The sequence below is a fragment of the Cuculus canorus genome, chromosome 1, assembly GCF_017976375.1.
Source record: "Cuculus canorus isolate bCucCan1 chromosome 1, bCucCan1.pri, whole genome shotgun sequence".
In the NCBI taxonomy this organism is placed as follows: Eukaryota; Metazoa; Chordata; class Aves; order Cuculiformes; family Cuculidae; genus Cuculus; species Cuculus canorus.
In genome coordinates this window covers 23,536,967-23,550,169 of record NC_071401.1, presented here as the reverse complement: position 1 = coordinate 23,550,169, position 13,203 = coordinate 23,536,967, and the positions used below count along the sequence as shown (strand labels likewise).

The window sequence follows — 13,203 nt, the reverse complement described above, 5'->3', positions numbered from 1 at the left end:
ATAGAAATGCAAAGCACAGAGACAACACAGGATGGGTTTTGTTTTGTAATTGAGGTCTTTTGGCCAAAAGTACATACATTTTAATTTCTTTGCAATAAAACGAGCCCTGTACCTCTTCATTTCCCATGCCAAGAGTCAGTGAGAAACCACATAAACTTAAGGATAGTTATACATCTACTGAAATAACTTTTAAGAAAACTTGTTTTGTTTTAAAACTGCAATTATAATGTTAAAAAAAAAAAAAGCACGTTATTAAATAAAGCATGAAGAATTGAATTCACTAGGACATGCGCCAAGGTTACCAAAAGGTGGCTTTTTCACCCTTTGAGGGAACATTCCAAGTTAGTTTGAGCTCAACAGACAAAGAGAATAAAATCCAAGGAAAAATCTTGCTGAAAGAAACAAACTAAAGTTTAGCAGATCCATTTTTATCCTTATGAAAGTAACTATAAAATTTTAAAGGAAAACGTTATTCCAGCATGTTAGTAAGATGCACTAGTAGCAATGTCATGATGTAAGCATTATTTTCACAATTCACTTACATGTTTCAACAAAAAATAACTGTAAATGCATAAATTTAACCAATAAAACATACTATTAATGACTTACAATATATATGATAGGGAATACATTTATTCAAAGCACAGAACTTCAAGATGAGTAACTGTTACTTTTAACACCTGACATTTTTGTGTTTCTGATCCTCTCTTAGGAGGATTCACACTAAAAAATGAACGACCAGGAAGAATTTAGTGCACATCTGAGAACTGCATCCAGTCCAATTGGAAAGTAAAAGTGCAAGCTATAGTGGTACCAGTGTTGGTCTTACACTTGACAGGGAATCAATTTCATGTAATATGAATATCGGCCTACATGTTTTTACTGCTTATTTTCAACTTTATTTATTAAAAGAGTTGATAAACCAGGGCGTCAATACACCCCTTTTTAAGACACTCATCCCCTCTTATCAACTGTATGCTTACCTAAATATAATTTAAACTAATCATTAAATGCAACAAAACCTGATTGTATGGCCTACAGCAATTTCAGATGTCCACATAAAAGCCGCTATATGAATCTGCCACAAGCATTAGCACGTCAGAAACAGCTTTTCCTTCTCTAGTGCTAGGTATCATTTACACTTCCAACAGTGATGAGGCTGGCATGTGTTCTCCTAGGGATGGAGAGATCTGTAACTACCGTTTGCATATGTATGTCCCAGGCAGAGTCGCAATGGTGGAGCTTTGATACTACACTTAACTGAACGTACTGCTGCACAGCTTCCTCTATCTTAATAAAAACGTAAAATAAGTAGTAAACAAAACATGTAGAAGCATATTAATATTGCATGAAACTGATTCCCTCTAAAGGCTTATTTGCAGGTGGAAAATTCTTTGCAGTGAAAAATTCACTCACTCGCAATGGTTGTAAACTCAGACAGTAGATACAGGCCCATAAAGACAACAAGAACGTATGATTGAGTCTATATGGCAAAGAACTCAAACATGTTTTCTCTCTTGGTAGAAAAAAACTGTCTCCAAAACTACATATAACAGAAAGCTCAGTGAATTTCTATTTTAAAACTGCAGACTGAATGCTGTCTAGAGCCATTGTTGAAGCAACTGCTGGGAGAAGATGCCAGGTTGTTCTGTGCAGCTGTCTTGACACCAGAACATGACACAAAACCACCCCAATTCATCTTGTCTTTCAAAAGCCTACGTAATTCAAATACAGGATCCTTCAGGTAGAATTACTTTGGATGACCAACTAGATAGATGGTCTGCAACGTAACAAAGATAAAACCCAACAATTTCACGCAAAACAGTCTGGGCATAGCATGTAAATCCCTATGACAGAGAAAATAAGTCTGAAAGGAATTACAGGTTTGGGTGGATTTCCAAAAAGGTGGTGGAAGATGACCCAAGCTCTTCCAAATGGAAATTCTCAAACTACATGATTATGCTGGAACTGTAAAGGAGAAAAGGCTAATTTAGAAATCTCAGATTCCTCAGTTTCTTTAAAGAGACATGCCTTAGGAGAGTCATTTGAGTAAAATGGCATGGGGGAAGAGAAAGGAAGGAGACGTCTTCAGTGATAAAAGAATTTTGTGGCTTCATCACAGATTGAACTGAGATTAAGACCAACATTTTAAATTATTCCTGTCTGAAGACTTCGTGAAAAAATACTGCTGCCTCATTTAGATATTGCTATATCATTCTTCCCCAAATACTTGTTGAACTACAGAAGACAGCTGCAACCCCTATCAACTTGGTTGGGCAATCCTTCTCCAAATTTCCTATTCCTTTTACCATAACAAGAGTGTAACTTCTATGTGAACAGGAAAGGAAGGAACAGCAAAGTCAGAAAAAAGATTAATTAGTGCATCCAATAAGAAGGGGCAGAGTTGCTGATGAAGTGTAAGCTTTGGCCAACCTCTACTGTTGCCAAGAAAACAGAGCCTTGAACTTCATGTGTATGTGTGTGCAAGAGCATACGCATGCTATTCTCCCAACTTACGTTCAGTATCTTAAGTGATGTTATAAAACAGCAGGCCTAAAACAATCCATATGATATCCTCAGTGAGACTAAACATTCCAGGACATAAGGCTAACTCCTTACAGTAAACTCATTCTGCACTCTCCTGAATCCAGGAGTGGACAGTGATCTTCAAAACAGAGCCTCAACAAGTCCCAGATATGGTAATTTCTTAAAAATCAGACTCAGCCCTCTGCAAGATAGAAACAGAATGCAGCATCCATGAAAATAAGTATATGGCCACTCAGTAGGTTTGATGGATGCTAAAACACCACTTGTTGGGGACACTCTTCTCTGCATGTCTACAAAGAGCTTAAACGCTCATTCCACTCTGACATACGTACAAAGCAGTGATCTTCTGAGATGACCTCCCCACTAGAAAATAACCAGTTTAATACAGATATCTTTCTTTGCTCAAGCTCAGGGAAGTATTACAACAGTCCTTACACACACTGACAGGTCTTATTTGAGATGGATATATGTCTTGAAGTGCTTGTTAACTTTGAAGCTAAGGATCTTGTTCAGCCTGGTACCTTGGAAAGGTTAAAATTATTGGTTTGGCTATATTAGCCACTAGCAACTTTCTGGACCTCACATCCCAGCTGCTGGCAGGTAGATATTAAGCTTTGTAATTTTCAGATGTGCACTGCTATTCTGTGCAAGAGAAGAGTAATCAATACAAGACGCCGTAAAGGAAAGCAGTGAGTGGAACACATTTTCTCCTCTTGCAAGAGACCATTTTTCCACATACCGGAGATTCAAGAATGACAACCGCCAAAACCAACAAACAGACAGGAAATTCTGTCATATACATCCACCCACTTTCTGAAGTCCTTTACACTGACTTGGCAAAGCTCCCAGTGACTACAATTCTGTAAGATGCAGACTTTCCCTCTTTCTTTCTCCTAAGCTGCAGGTCAAGGGTTATGCAGCTTAACAACATTCCCTAGGTTCTTATCTCAGATCCCCGCAAGACATCCAAGTGAGGCAGGAAATCAATTCTCCCTCTTGCCCATTCTCTTTGCTCAGCATTTATTTTTCTGCTCCTTTTCCTCTAGATCATTATCTTTTGTCTACGTATACCACTGTGCTGGAGATACGTGGGAATCCAGGCACGAAACATAAAGATCTTGAGCTGTGCTGATTTTAGAATTTGTTCAGTTTATTATAAGATTAAAGACCGATAAAGCTCAATGACATGGGAAATCTCGTGGACAATCCCAAAATAATTTTCAATTGCCATTTGAGTGCTCCATTTAGGGGTGACTTCTTACTAAAGTAAACAACTACGTTGCCTCTGAAGGGATCCAAACATAAATAATTCTCAGTTTCTGTGTTTTATATAATAATGACAGGCTGCCACTTTGAAGGCTGACTTGAGATTAACAACATACTTCCAAAATGTTATCTCTTCCAGACAACCTCAGAAGGTTTTTTAATCTTTGCCAGTTATTCCAAAAACAAAACCTTCAACTAAGGGTGGAAGGGTATATTGAGATCATAATTTTCAGATAAGTAGATTAACTGGGCTTTTATTTGTAAAAAAATAAAACAAAGGCTTTATTTCTGAAACTATGCCAGAATTTCTTTAGGCTCAAATAGAGCTTAAAAACATTTTATAGTAAATAAAGGTATTCATACTGTTCTTTTATACTTTTGTTTGTACTAGGGGAAAAAGCTAGCCTCCTCTTTGGTTTTGCTGGATGAGAAAATAGCTTCTTACAAGATTTTTAGACAAATGTTTTGTTGGGGTTGCTTTTCTTTTCAGAGACAGAGACATGAAGATATTCTCGTCATTTGTGGTTGATGGGTGCTAGCATAAGAATTATTTTTAGTGAACTTGGAAAGGTGCCGAGGAAGCACAAGGCTAAAACAGTCCAATACAGAAGGAATAGCTGCTTCCAAAAGTGGGACCAGTAAACAGAGAGATTGTGACCTGCATCTCCCTTCCCTAATCATTTTCTCTCAGAGAGAGTATACTTTTCTTTTTCTCCTTAAGTGTTTTATGATAAAGATGTCAGAGTCTAGATAAGATGGATTTTTTATGAGATAATTAAACTGTTTACTTTTTACTACAGGAAGACATTAAATGCTGATATTTGTGTTCATTCTAATTGCAATAGCTACCTCAGTTGTTAGAACCAGAACCTTCCCTTAATTTTGCTCTGTTTGTCCACACTTGGTCTTTCAAATCACTGACAAATGTTGGTTCATGCTGTTAAAAACTCATGTGTTTCGCTGGAATGAAAATCGCGTATCAGTTACAAGTGATGTGACTTCTGTGCAATGTACACATGTGAATGAAAACCTGAGCATGTCGTAACGTACTTGTGCAAACATAAGTTGTATTTTATTACTGATGCACAAAAAGAAACAGGGTGTAGCTCATTTCCTTCTGAAACTAAATGGTCTGAACAGTCCTACTGACCTAATACTGTTGAATGGCTAAGAGTTCATTTCTGAAAAAGTTTTGCATATTTCATGTCATAATAAATGTGATGTCCTGTTTAGTTATGTTTCAAAGTATAGTACTACACTGAGGAAAAATCTTCAAAACTGTAGCTGCTTCCTTGACCTCTCCTTCTGATGTCTCTGATCTACCCTCTGGTTGCCTTTTAGGGAAAGGTTCAAATTTAGCCACCTACAAGACAAATATCAAATTTAATCCAGCCACCTAGGCTCCAAGTAAAGGAAATTAAGAGACATTGCTAGGTGATTCATCATATCCTTCTTACATTCTTAGCTTAAGACAGAATAAAACACTAGTTTCTAGAGGTGTCTATCACTTGCCAGTGATTTCTGAAGGAGACCTGACAACAGAGATATGCATCCTAGGTCGTAAGAGATGAGTCTTGTTCTAATGTCTGTAAAACTCTTCAGAAGCATCTTGTACAGATTTGAACTGCATCATGGTGCATTTCAGCTGCTGCTGGCTAGAATTCATATCCTTGCTTGTGTGGGTGGAAAATGGCACAGTACCAGGAGCAAAGCAAGCCACAAGCTGGCTCTGTGAACCAGCATGCTAAACATTCACAGACGAAGAAGACTTCTACAGAATTTTGTGAAGCTTTCTGGGATGGAACCACAGGAGATATTTCTATGAATAAAGAGTAACATAAGGGTAAGCCAGACATCCATTCATGTTTCTCTCTACAGGGAAGCATATAAAGTGTATATATATATTTAGTGTGTATATAGTGTATATTTAAGCAACTATATATTAGTTATGTATATAACTTAAACTTACTAAGTTATATAAAGTAACTACAATGGGATTGAGTGTACACTCAGCAAGTCTGTGGATGACACCAAACTGAGTGGTGAAGATGACACCCCTGAGAGATGGGATGCCATCCAGAGCTACTGTGAAAAGCTGGTGAAAACCTCATGGCGTTCAACAAGGCAAAGTGCAAAGTCCTGCACCTGGGTTGGGGCAACCCTCAGTATCAATACAGGCTGGGGGATGAAGAGATGGAGAGCAGCTTTGCCAAGAAGGACCACCAGGTCCTAGTGGATGAGAAGCTGGACATGAGCCAGCAACGTGCACTTGCAGCCCAGAAGGCCAACCATATCCTACAGTGCATCAAAAGAAGCATTGCCAGCAGGTTGAGGGAGGTGATTCTGTCCCTCTGCTCTGCTCTGGTGAGACCACACTTGGAGTACTGCATCCAGCTCTGGAGCTCTTAGAACAGGAAAGACATAGACATGTAGGAGCAGGCCCAGACGAGGACTACTAAAATGATCAAAGGCCTGGAACACCTTCCCGATGAAGAGAGGGTGAGAGAGTTGGGGTTGTTCAGCTTAGAGAAGAAAAGGCTCAGAGAAGACCTTATTGCAGCCTTTCAACACCTAAATGGGTGTTGAATAAGAAAGACAGGGAATTTTTTTTTTAGCAGGGCCTGCAGCAATAGGAAAAGAGGACACGAGGTGATCATTATAAACTAAAATGATCCAACTAAACTAAACTAAAAGTTTAGAGTACATATTACAAAGAGTTTTTTTTTTTCACTGAGAGTGGTGAAACACTGGCACAGGTTGCCCAGAGAGGTGGCAGATGCTCCAGCCCTGGAAACATTCAAGGTCAGATTGCATGGGTCTGTCAGCAACCTGATTTGGTTGAAGATCTCCCTGCTTACTGCAGAGGGGTCGGACTAGATTACCTTCGTGGTCCCTTCCAATCCAAACTATCCTATGATTCTATGACATCTACACAAAGAAAAATGAGAGAAAAGATTTTGTATCCAAAATCTAGATTAGTAATTATCATTATCAGTCTCTTACTCCATGATTAAATTATTACTGTCATTACTTCATATTGGTTGCAGCAGCACACTCACAACATTGTCCGTCTTCTATATTAAATTAATGCTATTTGGTCTCTTTCCTTACATAACCCAACACACTGTGTGTCATCTTTTATTAGCCACGCACCATTACAATGCTGTAGCATCTCACAACCTTTTATTAACATTACATTAACAACTTCTTTGAAAGTGGAGTTCACTCGTTTCTTAGCCACAAACATGAAGGCAAATGTAAATGTTCGCTGCTTTGCTAGACTCAAACTCCAGGACATATATATTTCTCATGGTGACTCTGTAATATAAAACCAGCAGGGACAAGATAATGACTGTTACTGTCCACACTGGCTCAGTGAAGTTTTTTGAAAGTCTGGCTTGAGTATAGCTGCCTACTGAACAACTTTGGCTTCAACAGATGGATGAAGCACATGGAATTAAGCTGCTGTCCAAGGAAACTTCTGCATGACCAGACAGTTGCAAATACAAACACAACATGGACAAGACATTGCTCTCATGCTAGTCAGTGGGCATGACAGAAAACTTCCATATATTGAAATGTCTAAATGTTTTGGAGTAAGTGACTGCCAGAAATACATTATTACATTTGGAGAGGAACAGGCACCCGTAGAGATGAACTCTGCAGCAGTTAGTTATGAAAATAAAGAAAGAATCCTAAGGTTAACATCGTATTTTCCAAACTAACAGCTTAAACACTGAGAAAATAGAGTAATTCCTTAGAAAAACTGAAGAGCCTAATTACATCTGAAAATAATAAAAATATTCCTTGTTGTGGAATATTCAAAGGGAAACTCAGTATTCCCAAGGGCTAAGGCAAAACTAATGTTGTATCAGGTTTTCTCGATGCGTCAGCAAGGACTATCCAGGCAACCACAACACAGTTGGCCTGATATTCATCCACAAATGGCTGCATTTGAATAATAGAGAAACGAAGTATAATAATGCAATGTCATAAGCATAGGTTTGTGGAAAATAGATTTGATTAAATTAACTATATCTTTTTATGGGATTATAATTTTGATTAACAAGGTTAACAGTGCAGTCTGTTATTTCTGTTTGTCAATTAGATTGGTATCTTATCAATGTTCACAAGAAAAATAGATTGAAAGCCAGGTAACAGATACTTTTCAACATGGGCTAAAGAAAGACAACACCCTCATAAATGTACTTCTAGTGGAGGTACAGACACCAGTTCTTGGTCCTGTACTATTTATCCTTACTGTTAATGACATAAAACCAAACCCATTTCTATAAAGTTTACAGACAAAACACAAATTAAGATTGTTAGATAGAAAAATAGTAAAAAGGTCCTTCTGCTTTGAATAGCATTTTGAAAACTCAATATAAGCAAAGACTATATGAGATATTAATTCTAATTTATGGTGAACTGCACAGCCAGAGACAAAGAACTCACGCCACATGGACAGAACAAGAATAAGGCTTTCTATTGCCGGGAATCACTGATTATGAAAAAGGGCCTGAGACCAGGATGACTAATGTGTGGAAAACAGGCTGCTATTCTTGTGACCTGAAGAGCTATGGAGAGCCTTTTCAAGCAGGATGAACAAAAGCAAAAGCAGGAAAGCCTTAATGCTTCACTGCCAGTGTCTCTGTGAACGCTGCTGGATGCTTGGTCCGGTTCTGGTGTCTGCAACCTGAGAAAGATGCTGGTAAACTAGAGAGCCTTCAGGAGAGGCAACTATAACTATTGACTGGAAAACTTGCCTTAAAGCTTGGTTTAGTTTGACTATGAGAAATTTAATGTAGTTATTACAGCATGTCCCCTAATGGCAGAAATTTACAACTATTGCATCAATAATGGCACCTCTTTGCAAAACATATTACAAGGAGCTACTCAATCCAAGATGCCTTTTTAGACAACAGGAGCACTCAGGCACTGCCAAGGTGTGATTCATCACCTCCTAACAAAAACGTCTAAAGCTGCTCACCTGAACTGTGCTCTGGAAGTGCATATTTCTCTGCTATCAGGGAAGCAAGGCTTGACTATGACAAATGTAACATAAAAATCAAAGGTGCTTGAAAGTTAGGTGGGATGACTTCCATGCCTGCAAAGAATGAATATAAGGAACAGAAATTTGCTAACAGACAGCTTTTTGTTCAGTAACATCCAATGTCTGGAATTTTAAAGTAGACAAATGCATTAAAGAAGTTAAACACAAAAGGAAGGAAATTAACCACCAGAATGCTATTAACGCTGGTACTGACCCTTCCATTAGTGGAAATCTTAAATTAAGGATTTTTTTTGAAGCTGTGCTTCAGTTCAAACAGAAATTAATTCAGAGAAGCTATAAAGCCTGCTCTATGAAAGGAACAGATTGGATGACACAATGGTTTTTCTGGTTGTATAATTTATGACCCATTGAATACATTAGTGGAAAACATTGCTGAGAACAATCTTTCATTGGTCTACCGAGCATGATACAGATGTTCTAAGGATTGTTCTTTCTCTAATCTTGGTAACATCAAGAAGCAGAAGTCTTGCTTTCTCTTTGCACATCCAGGTAAAAATATAACTTGTGTGATCTGAGTATTTTGTGATGTATGTAATAATTTCCTGCCATGATGGCTGGTTTGTCAAATGCTTTTTGCCAAAACAGAAGCTGATTTTAAGGGCTGTTTTGCAGAATACACCTCAGATGAACATGAAAGTGTAGACAACTTATTGGGATGATACCATTTTCAGGGAATATTTTAAAGAAAAAGTACATTGCCAGAATAACTTATAAACATGCCTTATAACTAAAAGAAATAACCAGACAAAAAAGTGTTTTTCCTTAAGAGAATGCTTGTATAGAAAAGCATGCACATGCATATTAAGATGGACTATCCTGAGAATCTGGAAAAGGCTAAAACCACATCTCAGTGTATGTTACAGACCACCAGCTGTTGTGGTTAAACTCAGCAGGCAGCCAAATACCACAGAGCCATTTGCTCACTCCTCGCACATGGGAATGGGGAAGAGAAACAGAAAAAAAGTAAAACTTGTGGGTTGAGATAAAGACAGTTTAATGACAGAAAAGGAAGGGGAAATAACAATAACAATAATAATAATAACAACAACAACAAGAAGAAAAGAATACACAAAACAAGTGATGCACAATGCTATTGCTGAACACCCAATGACTGATGCACAGGCAGTCCCTGAGCCACAGCTGCATCCCCCAGTCCAACAACCCCCAGTTTATATGCCGAGCATGACGTCATATGGTATGGAATATCCCTTCGGCCACTTTGGGTCAGCTGTCCCAGCTGTGTCCCTTCACAGCTTTTTGTGCCCCCCAACCTCCTCGCTGGCAGGGTAGTGTGAGAAGCTGAAAAGTCTTTGACTCTGTGTGAGCACTGCTCAGCAACAACTAAAACATCCCGGTGTATCAACACTATTCTCATCCTAAATCCAAAACAAAGCACTACACCAGCCACTAAGAAGAAAATTAACTCCATCCCAGCAGAAATCAGGACACCAACAAATGCCTAGTCATCTGCTATCGAACAAAGCTGAATCAATATAAAGATTCTAGGCCTGTTCCTTGTATAGAAGCAGAGTCTGAAATAAAATTCAGTTCCACACTTGGATGTATAAGAAAGATTGCTGTAATGCTGTTTACATTACAAAAGCATGTATTCCATCTCTTGAACATAATTTTCTTCATTCTTCTCTTGTGGCATCTAAGTTCACCAAATCCAGCAAACTGCCCTGCCTCTGTCCCAAAAGGAAATTTACGACATGAAGTTGGGGCTCCAAGGGGACACGAGAGCTCAAAAGACAAACACGTTTCTACCATTAAGCAAATAGGCTAGAACTGTCCTGTAAAAAACTCGGATTCTCACTGTAGAAAGAAAGTAAAAACCTTACAAACAATATTGACCTAAAAAATGCATAAATGGTTTTGTAAATAGGTGTGGAATCAAAAAGATAATTCACAGAGTCAATGTCTGGCAATGCTGTTCCATAAACTGTGATCTTACCATTAATTGTATTAGTTACAAACATCAGCTGTTGTTATGGGACATCACTTTGCATCACACACAATGACAAGCTATATTAGCATAATGGGTTATTATTCCCAGATCCGTGTGTTCAGAACTCCATGGCAACCCAGTGATAATGAATGGCTTTGTCAGTAAAAAAGCATACACAAAACTATAAGAAGCATGAACCTCAAGTACCTGAGATGGTACATAAGGCTGTTAATGCATTAAGAATTTAAACACCATCACTGACATTTCTTGCCGTATATACATGGAAAGAAGAACTGAAATTTTCCTTACATTCTCAGCCAACCCTTGCCATCGAGGGGACTTGGCATTTCCAAGACACTTCCATTCAGAGCTCAAGTCAGTTGAGAAGCTCAGTACTTAAACCTGGCCTGTGGAACAGAAACCCAAAAACTGACCCAAATCATTGGGTTCCCAGCGAGTCCATCAGTAGCTCAGAACAAGATCCCCAATAGTCAACCTGTGCTCCACACCTCCTGAGATACATCCCTATATGGACCTCCTATTGTTGGGCCACTTCAGATGTACAAAGGAGAGCAGATAGCAGTACCTCTCCCTTTCAGTTTGACCATGAATGGCTTTTTATGTAACAGCTTAATGGCCAAAGTACTGACCTAGAACGTGGTAGCTCTGGGTTAAACATTCAGTTAAATCTCACGGGTTTGAAGGTCCTACCTTCTTGCAGTGCACTCTCATTTTCTGGCTACTGGTCAGAATGGTAGGGATTATTCAAGTTCTGCTTGTTCGAGCTTTGTCCAATTTGAAGAAAGAATTCAATGTGCTTTGAATTGGAGATGACTTATAACAGCTAGCATGGCTCTAGTTCTGTAGTTGCCACTCAATTTATAAAAGAGCGACAGTCACTGAAAATTACAGGATAGATTATATTACTATTATATAGATTAAAGTAACATTAAGGCAAGGGAATGCCTACATTCGTAAACTACCTTTTGTTCTTGTCACTGTATTAGACACACTTCTCGAATGCCTTCAAATCACATTCTTCAAATATTTCTAATTGTCTTCCACCTCATTCTGAGCCATGCTACATAACTTCTGTCACATTCATCTTCATCCTGGGCTTCTTTTTGAATCTCAGTTTATTATCCCACTAAGCAGAGCAAAGGGCAAGGCAAGAACCAGCCTCCAAAGCAAGAATTATTCCATATGCCCCTCTTTTCCTAGTAAAGACATCTCTAATTTGGCACAGTTTATCCTTGCGATATTAAATGGCAATAAGTAACAGCTGCACAAAAAATACATAGGAACTTTTAAATGCTATAAAATAGACGTTATGCTTTTTATGAACCCAGTTGAGAGCAATCAGGACCAAGCTACTAATCCAAAACAAATCAGTCTTTCACATGAGGTAGAAAGATGCCAGGATAATGACCAACAAAACAGATGTCTATTTCCTTCTGCCTCATTCTAACCAATACTAAATGCTGCATTTGTAACTAATATTTATTGCCTATTATTTTCTTAACATCTTCAAATAAGATAAACAATAATATGAAAGGATTACAGATAATCAGGTATTTAAAGACCCTGAGTATATTAGCTATAACCCCCACATATAATAGGCACTTAACCAAAACCACAGGGATGGATGCTCCCTTCTGTAACAAGACCCAGGCTAACTGACTCCTCTTAGTTGAGGGGGGGGGGGGGGGGGCACAGTGAAAACCCCGGGACTCTGCCCTTTATGGATGGGCCCAGTTCAGTAGATTTTACCTGCTGGGAAGATAAGCCCTTAAGCATCAGATTTGACACACGACAGAGAATGAAACATTCCTGAGGAAGAGGAAGGACAGATGAGAAAAGTCACTGTATAAAGACACACGATTACTTGGTTCACGCATTTAGGCAGATCTCAGGCGTGTCTGTGGGGTACACACACTGCCTCATAATTTTTCATTTACATACTAAAATCTGTGAGCCCATTTTTCAGTCCGCTGAGGAATTCAAATTCAAACAGTCACCTTAGCTACTGGGTACACAGCCATTCCAATTCACTTTGCCTTGACCAACAGAAGAACATGGACAGAGCCAACCAATTAAGCTATTTCATGGCAGCTGTCCAACCCTACCATGAATGCAACATAATCAATTAATTAATTTAAAATACATCCTTAAATATAAAGCTGGACAAGCATGCTTAAATCTGTAATTTTTTTTTCAGTATTTCAGAAAAGATGATGTCATAGAAGTGAGTTAACAATAGATAAAATTGCAAACATCAGGCACAAGGACTGATACAGAATTGTATTGTCTGTTGTTTTTTAAAACTTTACATTGTATTTTCATTTTATGGTTCTGTAAAAAGAAATCA

The 13,203-nt window shown here is 38.4% G+C and overlaps 1 protein-coding gene across 7 annotated transcripts in view; it reads right to left on the bottom strand.

Annotated features, from left to right (window-relative positions):
* Positions 1 to 13,203, bottom strand: part of FRY (FRY microtubule binding protein) — a 208,021-nt gene that overhangs the window by 144,665 nt on the left and 50,153 nt on the right. The window lies entirely within an intron of this gene.